General features: G+C 40.7%; 1 pseudogene; it reads left to right on the plus strand.

Annotated features, from left to right (window-relative positions):
• The first annotated feature begins 551 nt into the window (after positions 1-551).
• Positions 552-741, plus strand: LOC148120617 (Nuclear RNase P; annotated as a pseudogene).
• The last annotated feature ends 11,607 nt before the right edge of the window (positions 742-12,348 follow it).

Below are 12,348 nucleotides of genomic sequence, written 5' to 3' on the forward strand. Positions count from 1 at the left end.
CCTCTCCGTCCACCTGCGTACTCGCTGATAGAGACTGGAGGCAACAGTCTCGTAGGGAGGCGAGCTTGATCACTGCCTTCCCTGTTCTTAAAGAGCCACAGAGCTTTTGGAGGTGATTTTCGCCTAATTTTGATAAGAGAGCTCAGTCTCTGGCTCTCACGTACAAAAAACTTTAATTTTTGACTGAGAAAGACAAGCTGCTTGATCGTGCTGAGAGTGCTGGCGGCAGCCGGCCCGCCTTTGAGCGGTAATGCCTGATTAAAAACACGGAAGTGGGCCAGGCACGGTGGTGCACACCTGTGATCCCAGCTACTCAGGAGGGAGACGCAACCGGTTGCTGGCGGGGAGTTTGCTGGGGGCCTACGGAAAGCCAGATCGCCATGGCGACGGGCAGGCTAAAGTCCGTGTGACATCAGAGGCTATATGTCCCGGCCTTCTGGCGGGGCTATGGTTTTTGGAGGACTTTTTCAGCACCTGAGCGGACTCGCCTGACTGAGGCGGAAGCTGCGTGGTGAGCAGCGGCGCCATAGAAGGCAGAGAGGAGCTGAATCGGCTCTGCGGAAAAACTGTGTTTCCATAGCAACATGGGCGAGCGGGGAGGTGAGTTCCCAGAGAACGGGGCTCTGCGCGCGGGCGGACCGGGCAGGAGAAGCCCCTCCACGGGTGGGCGGATGCCCCCCCTCGCCGGAGCTTGGAAAAGGCTCACAGCCGGCGGTGCGAGTTCATTGCCTGAGGTGAAACGGGAAACGGCGAGCCCGCGCACGGCCCGGGGCGGAGCCATGCCTTCGGGCCATGCGGAGCGCGCCATAATGGGCTTCAGAGGCGGAGCTGTGGCAGCCGCCGCCTCCGCTGCTGCCGCCCTCAGTCAAGGTCGCCAAGAATTCAGTCAGATAAAAACATTTGTCGCCAAAAATTCAGTCAGATAAAAACATTTATCCCCCCAAACATCGCCCCTTTGTCAGCAGGAAGTAGCCAGATGATCGACGTCCATTCTCCCTCAAAGAACTGGTCGTGATTATCATAATAAAGGCATGTTTACCTGGTTACCGTATCCTAGGTAACAAAGAAAGGCGGACCTTTTGCCTGAGGCACCTGGTGAGATAAACAATGCTACCTAGAGGTTTTTCCATCTGAATAGGGGAGCTGGAGAGATGGCTCAGAGGTTAGGAGCACTGACTGCTCTTCCAAAGGTCCTGAGTTCAATTCCCAGTGACAACTGCTTTGGTTTTTAAACAATAGAGGGGGACTACACTACCAGTGACAGCTTCCCCCAGAGAAAGGATTTCTCTTGCATTCTATACACTTAATTTTTAATTCAAAATTTTGCTGGTACAGGCAAACAAGATTTGCTTTTTGAAACAGAGACCTGCAGATCTCTAAGTTCAAAACCAGCCTACTTCCAGTACTGATTGTGCTGAATTTTTACACTGAGAGTTTTTAATACTCTTAAATGTTAATTTGGGAGGAGAGTTTTGTTTATGTTTTTCTAGGAATGCTGACATACATCTGGATGCCAGCGAGACCGACCAGAGAGATAAAGAAGATGACCCAGTGGATGCTGAGTGTCCTGCTGTGGAAGATTCGTGCGGAGGCAGCAGAGATGACCTTCTGGGCGGTGCCAAGAGCAGCTGTTTCACAACATCGACTTGAGCAACACCCTGTGCAACCTCTTATCTCTTAACAATTTTCTGACTGACTCTATTCTGCCTTTCTCCCTCCTTGGAGATGGGTGGGAGCAGAGATATCCTTGGCATGCTGCGTCTAGGTGGGGACCAGATTGGAAAATAGTTTTGCCTTATTGCTCTTAAAGACAATAATTAGGGGGAGATGTTGGGAGCCACCTGGAGGCACAGGTGGTCCTGCAGTTTGGAGGTAGCCACGTGGGGCTGAGCACCCCTGCCTGCACCCTTGCCTGCACATGCTCAGACCAGCAGAGTGGCATCGACCAATCGGGACAGCGTTCAGGCTGCTCCACCGTTTAAAAGCAGCTGCCTCGGGGCCCAACGCTCTCTCTCTAAGCTTTCTCTCGTCCCTGCTCTATCGTCCCTTCCCCCAATTTTCCTCAAGGAAATGCTCCAAATAAAGATGTGACCAGAGAAGGAATTCTCGTTTTTGGTGGCGTTCATTCCTGCGGGACAGGATGGCCCCCCGCAATCAACCTCACATTAACAGTGAGGTAGAATTACAGAAGCTTCTCAGTTTCAGGAGGTCCCATTTGTTCATTGTTACTCCCAGTGCCTTTGCTACTGGTGTTATATTTAGGGAGTGGTCTCCTGAGTTCATACATTGAAGGTTACTTCCCACTTCCTCTTTTATGAGGTTCATTGTGGTCTGATTTATATTGAAATCTTTAATCCATTTGGACTTGAGTTTTGTGCATAGAGATAGGTATGGATCTATCTGTATTCTTTGATATGCTGACATCTAGTTATGCCAGCACTATTTATTGAAGATACTTTCTTTTTTCCATTGTATAATTGTAGCTGCTTGGTCAAAACTCAAGTGTTCATAGGTGTGTGGATTAATGTCCAAGTCTTCGATTTGATTACATTGGTCAACCTGTCTGTTTTAATGCCAATACCAAGTTGTTTTTATTACTATACCTCTATAATAGAGCTTGATGTTAGGGGTCCTGATGCCTCTGGAAGTTCTTTTATTAAACAGGATAGTTTTGGATTTTTTTGTTTTTCCATATGAAATTGAATATTGCTCTTTTGAGGTCTGTGAAGAATTGTGTTGAGATTTTGATGGGGATTACACTGAATTTGTAGATTGCTTTTGGTAGAATTGCCATTTTTTATTATATTGATCCTACCTATCTAAGAGCATGGGAAATCTTTTCATTTTCTGATATCTTCTTCAACTTCTTTCTTCAAAGATTTATAGTTCTTGTTGAAGACACAGTCAATAAGACAAAAAGGGAGCCTACTTTATAAGAAAAGATCTTCACCAGCCCCACATAAGACAGAGGACTGATCTCCAAAAGGTATAAAGAACTCAAGAAATTAGACATCAAAATATCAAATAATCCAATTAAAATGGGGTACAGATCTAAACAGAGAATTATTAACAAAAGAATTTCAAATGACTGAAAGACGCTAAAGGAAACATTCAACATCCTTAGCCATCAGGGAATCGATTCTGAGATACCATCTTACACCTGTCAGAATGGCTAAGATCAAAAACACCATAATAGCTTATGCTGGAGAGGATGCAGAATAAGGGGAACAACTCAAGGAAGTTGATAGATGTGTTGTCCTTTAGACAATGATCCAACAATTTTTCTATTTCAGGCACTTTCATGATCTGGGCTCAGCCTTTGCTTCTCTGTCCAACCTCTCACTGCTTACCCCGGTTTATTCAGTGCTACAGTTTCGATCGTTGCAGCCTTCAGTATGCTTTGACATTGCAGACATTCCTTTACACCTCTCATCTCTTATGCATTTATCATAATCCCCTGAATTCTTAGAGAAAAAAAATGTGGTAGGGATAGAACAGGATGTAACAATCAAAACTTTCAAAAATGAAACTAATTGTGTGGCACAATTTTTGTAAAACTGTATTGGTATTTATATGATTTCCTGTCATTCAAAATGAATGAAAATGCTTAGTCTAAATTTATCTTATATTGACCAAGTTTCAAGTTATTGTGGTAAGTCATTTTGAGGGAGATGGATGCCTTTAAATATATAGCGTAGTGGCATATTTTGTAAGTGTATGTTTCAATCACCTTTACCAGTCTGTACAGCTGTACCTCAAACGCTGAAAATGTTGTTGCCTCTTGATGCCTCATAGTTGGCTTCTTTCCCAGCAACCTGCAAGCAGGGTCGCAACAAGAAGGCACAGAAGATCGTCCCTGCCCCACATAACATTCGGGAACAACTCTATGTTGTTCCAATGATCTAGAGAGTCTCCTGCTATCAGCTTCAGCTCCCCAGAAGAGATCAAGACATTCTTTCTTAACTCCTTCTTCTCCTCCACCTACTCCCTTATTCCATTTCTCCTGAGACACTGCCTCAGTGAGTAACAAGTGCAGCAGCCCCTCCTTATCTATGAGTGTGTCTCAAGTTCCAAATAGGACTGTATTTATAGTGCATTCATGTGGGAAGTGTACACAGAGCTACTATAAGTTAGAATTTATAAATTAGCCACAGTGAGATTAATAATACTGTAAATAATAGTTTTATGGGCCTTAGAAGCCTTAGCTCATGACATTATTTTCCTATCACTTTAGAACATTCCTGTTTTTACACAAAGGCAGGATTTAGTAGTCTCTCTTAGCCTTCTCCAAATTACTATCATTGTTTCATTTGTTTCTTAAGAATATTACTAAATAAAGTAAAATACAGTCACTTCAGTACATCTGCAGTTGATTAGATAATTGAAGTAACTGCCAAGTGACTAAGGGGTGGGTAGTATATACAGAGTGGATACATTGGCAAATGGTTAATTCATAACCCAGGTGGAACTAAGTAGGATGCCAGATTTTACCATGATATTCATTATAATAGACAAATTTTGAACCTATTGATTTTTTTGTTTAAGAATTTTTAAAATATTGTTTTACTCAATTTCAAGTCTCAGACTCTATTTTCAGGAAATATGACTATTGACAGAATATGAAACTATTACTGTCTTTTTAGTCCATGTATAAAGTTAACCAAGAAATGCTGCTAACTCAGATATTAGACCTGGTTCATAAGTAATGTGGAACACAATAGTAGCATCAAAGAATTGACTTACTTAAGCTGTAAATCACTTTCTTTGCAGTTTTTTATGAAAGGCATCAATAAATGAGTTAATGGATGAATGCATGTTTATTGTAATAATGTACAGTGACAGATGATGGTATTCTTGGGTCAAAGGAAATGAGAAGCAGAGCTTGAATCCCAACTTCTTCCTCACCAAGGTTTCTCATAGTGTATCAAGGGTCAACTCCAATTCCTTTGCCACAAAACTTCTTCCATAAGTTGGATAATTCCCCTAGAAAGATTTTTGCTAAAATATTCTGAGGCCTTTTATTTTGAGTGTTTTTTTTTTCAAATTTTAACAAACCAAAATTACTGTAGATGGCATGAGAATGCTTTGAATGCTACAGACTGGTACAGTTGATTGACAGTGAAGTGAAAACCACCCATTTAGGGGGAACTGGCACCTTGAGGAATGTTCCTTTAGGAATTTAATCTTGAAAGAATCAGGCAGGGAAGTCTGGAGAGCGGCAAGCCTTCAGAAGTAGCGCTGCTCCTGTCTTCCCTTCTACCTGCTGTAGTTCATGTAGCCCTGGGAGAGCTAGCGTCCAAACTAAAAGCAGTGACGGCTACTTCAAGATATTAAAAGTAAGTCGGCAGAGAAGCAAACACAGGCTGTCACTGCAGAGAAGAGATTATGGAACCAGTACTGAAAGATACATGGACAAAATCTTCAGTCTAGAGAATGGCAACCTGAGAAAATGTCTCACTCAGCAAATATTTTCACACCCACCCTCACTTTTCGGGCCTTAGTCTCAGAATGTAATAGTTATGTCCAGTCTCAGTTGCTTAAAACCCTTGAGTACAGAAGTCGAGGATGAATAAAGACATGCTCTAACCTTCTTCTTTGCACCAATACTAAAAATTTTGCCAAGGTGGCATTCTGACTTCCTGCTTTTTAAGATTTGCTATTGCCTTATTAAAAGATTGGTGACACCTTAGAGAATCTCCATAATGAAAAGAATCCAGAGATAAGATCTAATTGATAGTTTAAGAACCAGCCACAGAAGCATAGAGGTTAGAGAGTTGAATGAGCCATTAAGAGAAGGAGATCAGAACTGTACAGAAGCAGTCACTCCAGATGATGAAGCTTAGACGATGACTCCTCAAGAGGGTACCAAAGGCAGAAGAGAATAGGTTTTTATGCATCATTCTCCTATCATGGCTACAGCTGTTGTTGAAAGAAAATTAAAATGAAAAATAAATAAATAACAAAACATTAAAGCTTTTGAAAAGATTGGAAAAATCAGTATCAAAATATTAGCCTTTTAACCAATGCATCAACATCAATGCCCTACCAGCTTTGTAAGACTCTGCCTAATTCTTCAAGTAATTTCATGTAATTGAGGGGATGCTGGGTTCTCATGAGTTATAGTGGTTAGAAAAGCTTAAATATGTCTAGGCGTCGAGAAGTTGTCTCTCTTTTGGGGGTGATAATTCCTCTACAGCAGGTCCAAGTAACAGGGAAAGATGATGTGTGGTTATAAACTTTTACTTTCCTTGATTGTCTGGGTAAGTTTTCATGTCATCTTGACATAAACTAGGGTCACCTGAGAAGAGGAAATTTTAGTTGAAAAAAAAATGTCTCTTTCACATGGTCTGTGGGCAAGTCTGTGGAGCACAGTTTTGTTTAGTGACTGATGTGGGAGGGCCCAGCAGACTTCATTCAATGATATCCATGAACAGTCATGAGTGCTGTACGAAGGCAAAATGAACAAGCAAGCCATGAGGAGCAAGTAAGCAACATTCTTCCATGGCTTCTGTCTCAGTTCCTGCCTTGGCTTCCCTCAGTGGACTGTAACCTGGCAAATGAAAGTCAAGTAAACTCTTTCCTCCCCACGTTGTTTTTGGTCAGAGTATTTTATTACAGCGATAGAAAAGTAACACACTTGGGATTAGGAATAAAGTGAGTATGGAGAATGGAAGAGCAGCATCATATTTATGTGCCATTTTAAACTCACTATTGCTATACAAGAAATAGTTGTATCTCTGCACTATTTCTATGTTGAAATCCTAATTTAATGTGATGAAATGAGAAGGTGGGGTCTTTAAGAAATAATTATGTTGAATGTATAATTCTCATAAAGGGTTGATCAACTTATATAAACAGGAGAGAGTTTGTTTCTCTGTCCATCTTGCCTCATCTCCACCCTACGACAAGAAGATAATGAAAAAAAAAATGCAGATCTGTATTCCAAGAAGCGGTCCTTGCCAAATGGAGAGTGTGTAGTCACCTTGATCTTGTATGTCTAAGCCTTTCCAAAGGTGGAAGAAATAAAATATCTGTTTATAGCCATCTTGTCTATGGTGTGTGTGTGTGTGTGTGTGTGTGTGTGTGTGTGTGAGAGAGAGAGAGAGAGAGAGAGAGAGAGAGAGAGAGAGAGAGAGAGAGAGAGAGAGAGAAATCATATACTTGATGGTTCAATGCTTCAAGGTAAGCTTATAGTAACAATAGTTATCAGAGTGCATGGTACATATCACCATAGGAACAGAGCCCTCTGTGAGGAATCTAAGCTTTTAACATGATACTGCTGCTTTTGAACCAGCAAGGCCTCTTAGCTTCTACTAGAGCTTTTCCAACCAAGGATGGACTACCCATAAGCCTGGTTGCCACCTTCTCACAGCTATGGTGTATTTAGAAACTCATCCTGCCCACTGTCCAATCATTCTCTCTTCCTTTTTTTTTTTTTTTGATGAATGTTTGGACCTCTGTTTTAGACTAAGGTTCTTTCTCTTTTCTTTCTCTTTATTCTTCAGATAAATTTCCCACAATTACATTTTCATGCATTGACTTTTCTGTATGTGGTTGCTTCTGGGAGGATCTGTTCTGGGTGGATATAAAACCAAGGAATGGGCTTTTGTCTTCTTGAACTCAGCAACTGTAATCACCTAAAAACACTCACACAAAACTTGGCTCAGTAACATTGCATCTTAAAGTGAGGTGGAACTCAAGAAGGCCTCCCTGAAAATGATAAGGCAATAAGCCATTGCAGAGAAAGAGAGACAATTTTTTCCTTGGTATAGCCACCCATAAACTGCCCATGATCATGTATGTAACCCCAATTAAGCTAATTGGTTCACCAAATTACACCTGGATGGATTCATTTCTTTGTTTCCGTCTGCTGTTCTGTGTAGAGTGAGTAAATATTTGCTAACATCTCCTCAGAAAAAATTCCCCCAACTCCTGCACACATCCTTATGCACAGGGTGTCTTATGTTGATGGAAGCTTCACTGGTTAGTTCTTATGTAAAATCGTGGAAGAAAAACAATGACTTTTCTCTCTCCAAACTCCATTTTTGGAGGTGGAGAAATGTCAGATAAAAGTTTTAAAATAAGTGTTAAATAGACAAAAGTAGATAATCTACCAAATGAAATTATATAGGATGGGGTGGATGCTGGGTAGTCTGAGAGAAAGGGGACAAGGAAAGGCTTTTGAATGATTAATGTTGAAAATGTTAAACATAAAGTTTCCTGACAGAGACTTTGGAGCAGGAAGCCGGCTCTATGCTCAGAGTGTTACGGTCAGTTTTTATGGAGAACTTGACTAGAGTCAGTAATGTTTAGAGGGCTTCAAGCTCGCCACAGAGTGTGATGGCATCTCCAGAGACAATTGGATGTTAAATTCTCTGCGCTAATGAATGGATTAAGCCTGTGATAGGTTCGTAGTATGATGGTTTATTTGGGAAGTGTTGGGTGGAAGATAGCAATTGAGGCCTCCTTGGTGGAAGTAGGACTCAGGGGTGTGTTACTGGAGCTATAATCTTACCCTAGTCCCCTTTTATACCTTTTTTTTCCTTCTCCCTGGATGGTTGTGAGGTGAACACTTTTTCTTCTGCAGCAAGCTCCTGCTAACATTATGTTCTGCCCAAGCACATAGGCATAAGCCACCATGGATATGAATACGTGAGACAAATAAATCTTACCCTCTTAGGTTATTGCTAATTTGGTCACAGTGACAAGCAAATGAGCCTACAGAGGGACTTCTGCTGTAGTCATGCTGCAGCGGTGTGAACAAATTACCCAGAGAGTGTAGCAGCATCATTGCAAGCGGTTCAATTGGGACTCCTCGAAACAGGTTGTGGTCTTAGCTCAGCTCTGACTGTCCCTCAGCAGTGCCGCTGTTGACCTCTCTGTGTTTGTGATTTTTCCGTCTATTAAACAGACTGAGCAATGCCTACCTGTGAGGGTTGCAGGGTTTAAATACACATTTGAGTCATGTGGTCCAAGTATGTTGACTAATGCTGTATTTGGTCAAGCCTTGAGACACCCGTTGGAGGAAGATAAGTTGATTATGATCTCCTGTATTCTATATACACCTTCAGGTAACCTTGAACACTCACAAAAGCTTGTGGTAGAGTTCGATAGTTACACCCATAGGACATCAGTCCTCTTTGGTTCTATCAAAGTGAGACAGCTATGCCCTGCTCTCTAATGAAAATTCTCTTTAATGGATGCAGCCATCAGTCCCAACCTCTATCCACCTTGTCTGAGAGGCTGACTCCATAAACAGAAATATCTGAAGGCTCAACTAAGAACAGATGCCTTACAAATATTGACAAGTTGATGGTCCAGCTCCATCACTTTAAAACTAGTGTTGGGTAAACATTGTAGTTTTTACTCTGAAACTGAATTTCAAAATTCAGCCAGCAGGGGGCAACAGTTGATAATATTTGAGCAATAAGATGCTCTTATTTATTTATTTACTTTCTGTAGTTTTAAGAGACACTTGCTGTAAGCACATCTTGTTTGTTTATTCTTTTCTATTGAATGTAGTCAATATTACGCTCCAAAGAAGAATTAGAAACATGAGTGTAACTTTGTGAATAAAACATCAAACCAATTAAACTCTGCCATGTTAAACAAATTAAATTCTGCCATGTTATACTTACAAACTCTTTTCTTTTCCTTTCTTCTTTTTTTGTGTAATTTGTAAGTGTCAGAACTGTAGATGAGGAAAAGGCCAGATACTATGGACAATCGCCTAAATGTAGGTAGCTTTATTAAAATGGAAAATTTCTGGAATGCTCAGAGATAGAGCTCCCAAAATGAGCTCTTTGTATTTGACTCTTTGCTATAATTATTAGCCAAAATTATGTACTCCATCCTAGAGATTACATTTTATGGGTCATGAAGGACCTAAAAATTGTTCTCTGCAGACTTGCATGAAGCTGCTGCTGAGTCTGGGCTGAGAATTTTTCAGGTTACCAAGCCACATGTTAGCTGTGTCCTGCTGACGAACACAGGGTCACTTGGTAAGAAAGTCACTAGAATGGTAGATTCCTCTCATGACACAAAGCTTTGTGCATGTGTATTGCGATGCTGGCTGCATATTATTACTTGTGGAGCGAGAAGGAAGGCTACAAAGAACAATGAAGATGTAATGATACATGCCAGAATTGGAATGTTTATGTTGTACATCAACAACAGAAAACCACTGTCCACACATTTTAAGATGATGTTCAACTGGAGGATTTTAACTGCCTTGGGGTCATTTTTTAAAGTATTTAAACAATCCAGATTGTAACTCTGCATTGCAACTGTGACTTTCTTAGGCAAGTAAGGTGGAGTTGTCACGTCAGAGACAAGGAACAGAAAAGCACACACACTCTCTCTCTCACCACCCCATCCCTTAGGCATGTGTGTATATGTGTGTGTGTGTGTGAGAGAGAGAGAGACAGAGACAGAGACACAGAGAGAGACAGAGAGAGAGACGAAGAGAGGGTACAGAGACGTACAGAGAGATAGAAACCTTTGTTTTCACTTTGCGCTGTATATCTTAGACCACAGGCTCTTGTATCACCATGGCCCCATAAGAGCTCCATATTAATGAGGGGTTCTTGTGTCCCCACAGAAATGCTCCCAATTATCTCTTTTTCTGGCTGTTCATTTAACACAAATATTTTAACACATAGCAACACAGGCAAAACATGTATGAAACAATATTTAAAGAGAGGCTTCAATGATGAGTGCTCTTTATCTTTACTTCTTGTCTTCATTATATCTTTGACGCAAGTCCTGAACAGTCTGCACTCAGGCAATGCTTGGCCAATACCTTCTTATTTGTGGAGGTGTAAAGGCTATAGATGTTTTTAGTTAGAGGGAAAGAAAACACAAATAGAGTTTATGGACAACAAATCTTCCAAAGCCATGCATTCAAACTTACTTTCTGATCATATTTTAAAAGTTACGTTCAACACTACTACCATTTGGATTAATTTGATTCATTATAAAACTTTTAAAGTAATTAAAACATTACAAAGGGATCTTAATCATATTAAAACATATATTGGTTACTTTTCTCATTACTGTGATAAAATACTTGATAAAAAAGCAACTTTAGGGAGAAGGTATTATTTTGGATCATGGTTTTAGGAAATACGATCCACTGGAGTAGAGAAGTCATGGTGGGAGACAGTCCACGCCAGAATAGGAATTAGGGCTACCATCTAAGAGCCCATTTCCTCTAGCTAGAACCCATCTCCTAAATGTTCTTCAACTCCTACAAATAGCACTGTTAGCTGTCAGCAAATGTCTCACTGGCTACTCAGCCTGGCTGAATTGGGAAGCTCCAGATTCAGTGAGAGATTGATGAAGACACTTCACCTTTGGCCTCTACATGTATATCCACACATACACAAATACACACATGAACACAAACACACACATACATGAGCACACACACAGAAGAAGACTGGAAGAAAATTCATCAGTATGTTCCCAGTAGAAATGCTTGAGGGTTTGGTGACATGGCTATTCATTTTTCTTAATTTCTCTGTAACTCCTCCCATAAAATTGCAAGGAATTATATGCAAAAAATGTTTGCAAACATTGTCAGCCTTCGGTCACTTGGGAAATGAGAACATGGTGATATTCCAAATGTCCGTATCTTAAGGCCCTCTGAGGATTAAAGAAGAAAGAAAATATTCTTAAAAAGTACAGAGTTTGATGGAATTTGGAGGTGGTTCATAATTACAGGCTCATTATTAAGCACTACTTACTGAGGTTGAAGACAGTTATTCCCAGTGATGTGGAAAGGACAAACACAGGCAGTGTATTCTTCTCTTATCCTGAGGTACTGCCCACATGCAGGATACAGCAGTGTGTAACACAGTCATAAGCTACTTCTAAAGCTTAAAGCTTTTATCTCTAGTAATACAGTTGGGCAGACCCCACCAACCTCAGACTTCAGAATCAAGGTAGGGGTAGAGAGAAGCATGTAGTTTAAATCCCACTGATTTATGTTTCATGGTCTATAATTTTATTTGTGCCCATCATCTAGCCACAGTCCTAATTAATGATTGAAAAATTCCATAAATAAGCAATTGATTAATTTAGTTTTTCTCATGTAAGTAACTTTCTTTGGTAGTATTGGGTTACATTTGCTCTTGCTAGTTACTGTTGTTAATCCTGTACTGTGTTTCATTTGTAAGTCAAACTTTATCCTAGATATGTTTGTACATAATACACACACACACACACACACACACACACACACACGTATACATACACATATTTGGTTTGGAAGTATTTGTAATTTTAGACATCCACAAGGAGACTGTGAGTGTATTCCCTGCCTCTTCTGCACACACACACACATAC

This window comes from Myodes glareolus, chromosome 10 (assembly GCF_982192425.1).
Source record: "Myodes glareolus chromosome 10, mMyoGla1.1, whole genome shotgun sequence".
NCBI classification, from domain to species: Eukaryota; Metazoa; Chordata; class Mammalia; order Rodentia; family Cricetidae; genus Myodes; species Myodes glareolus.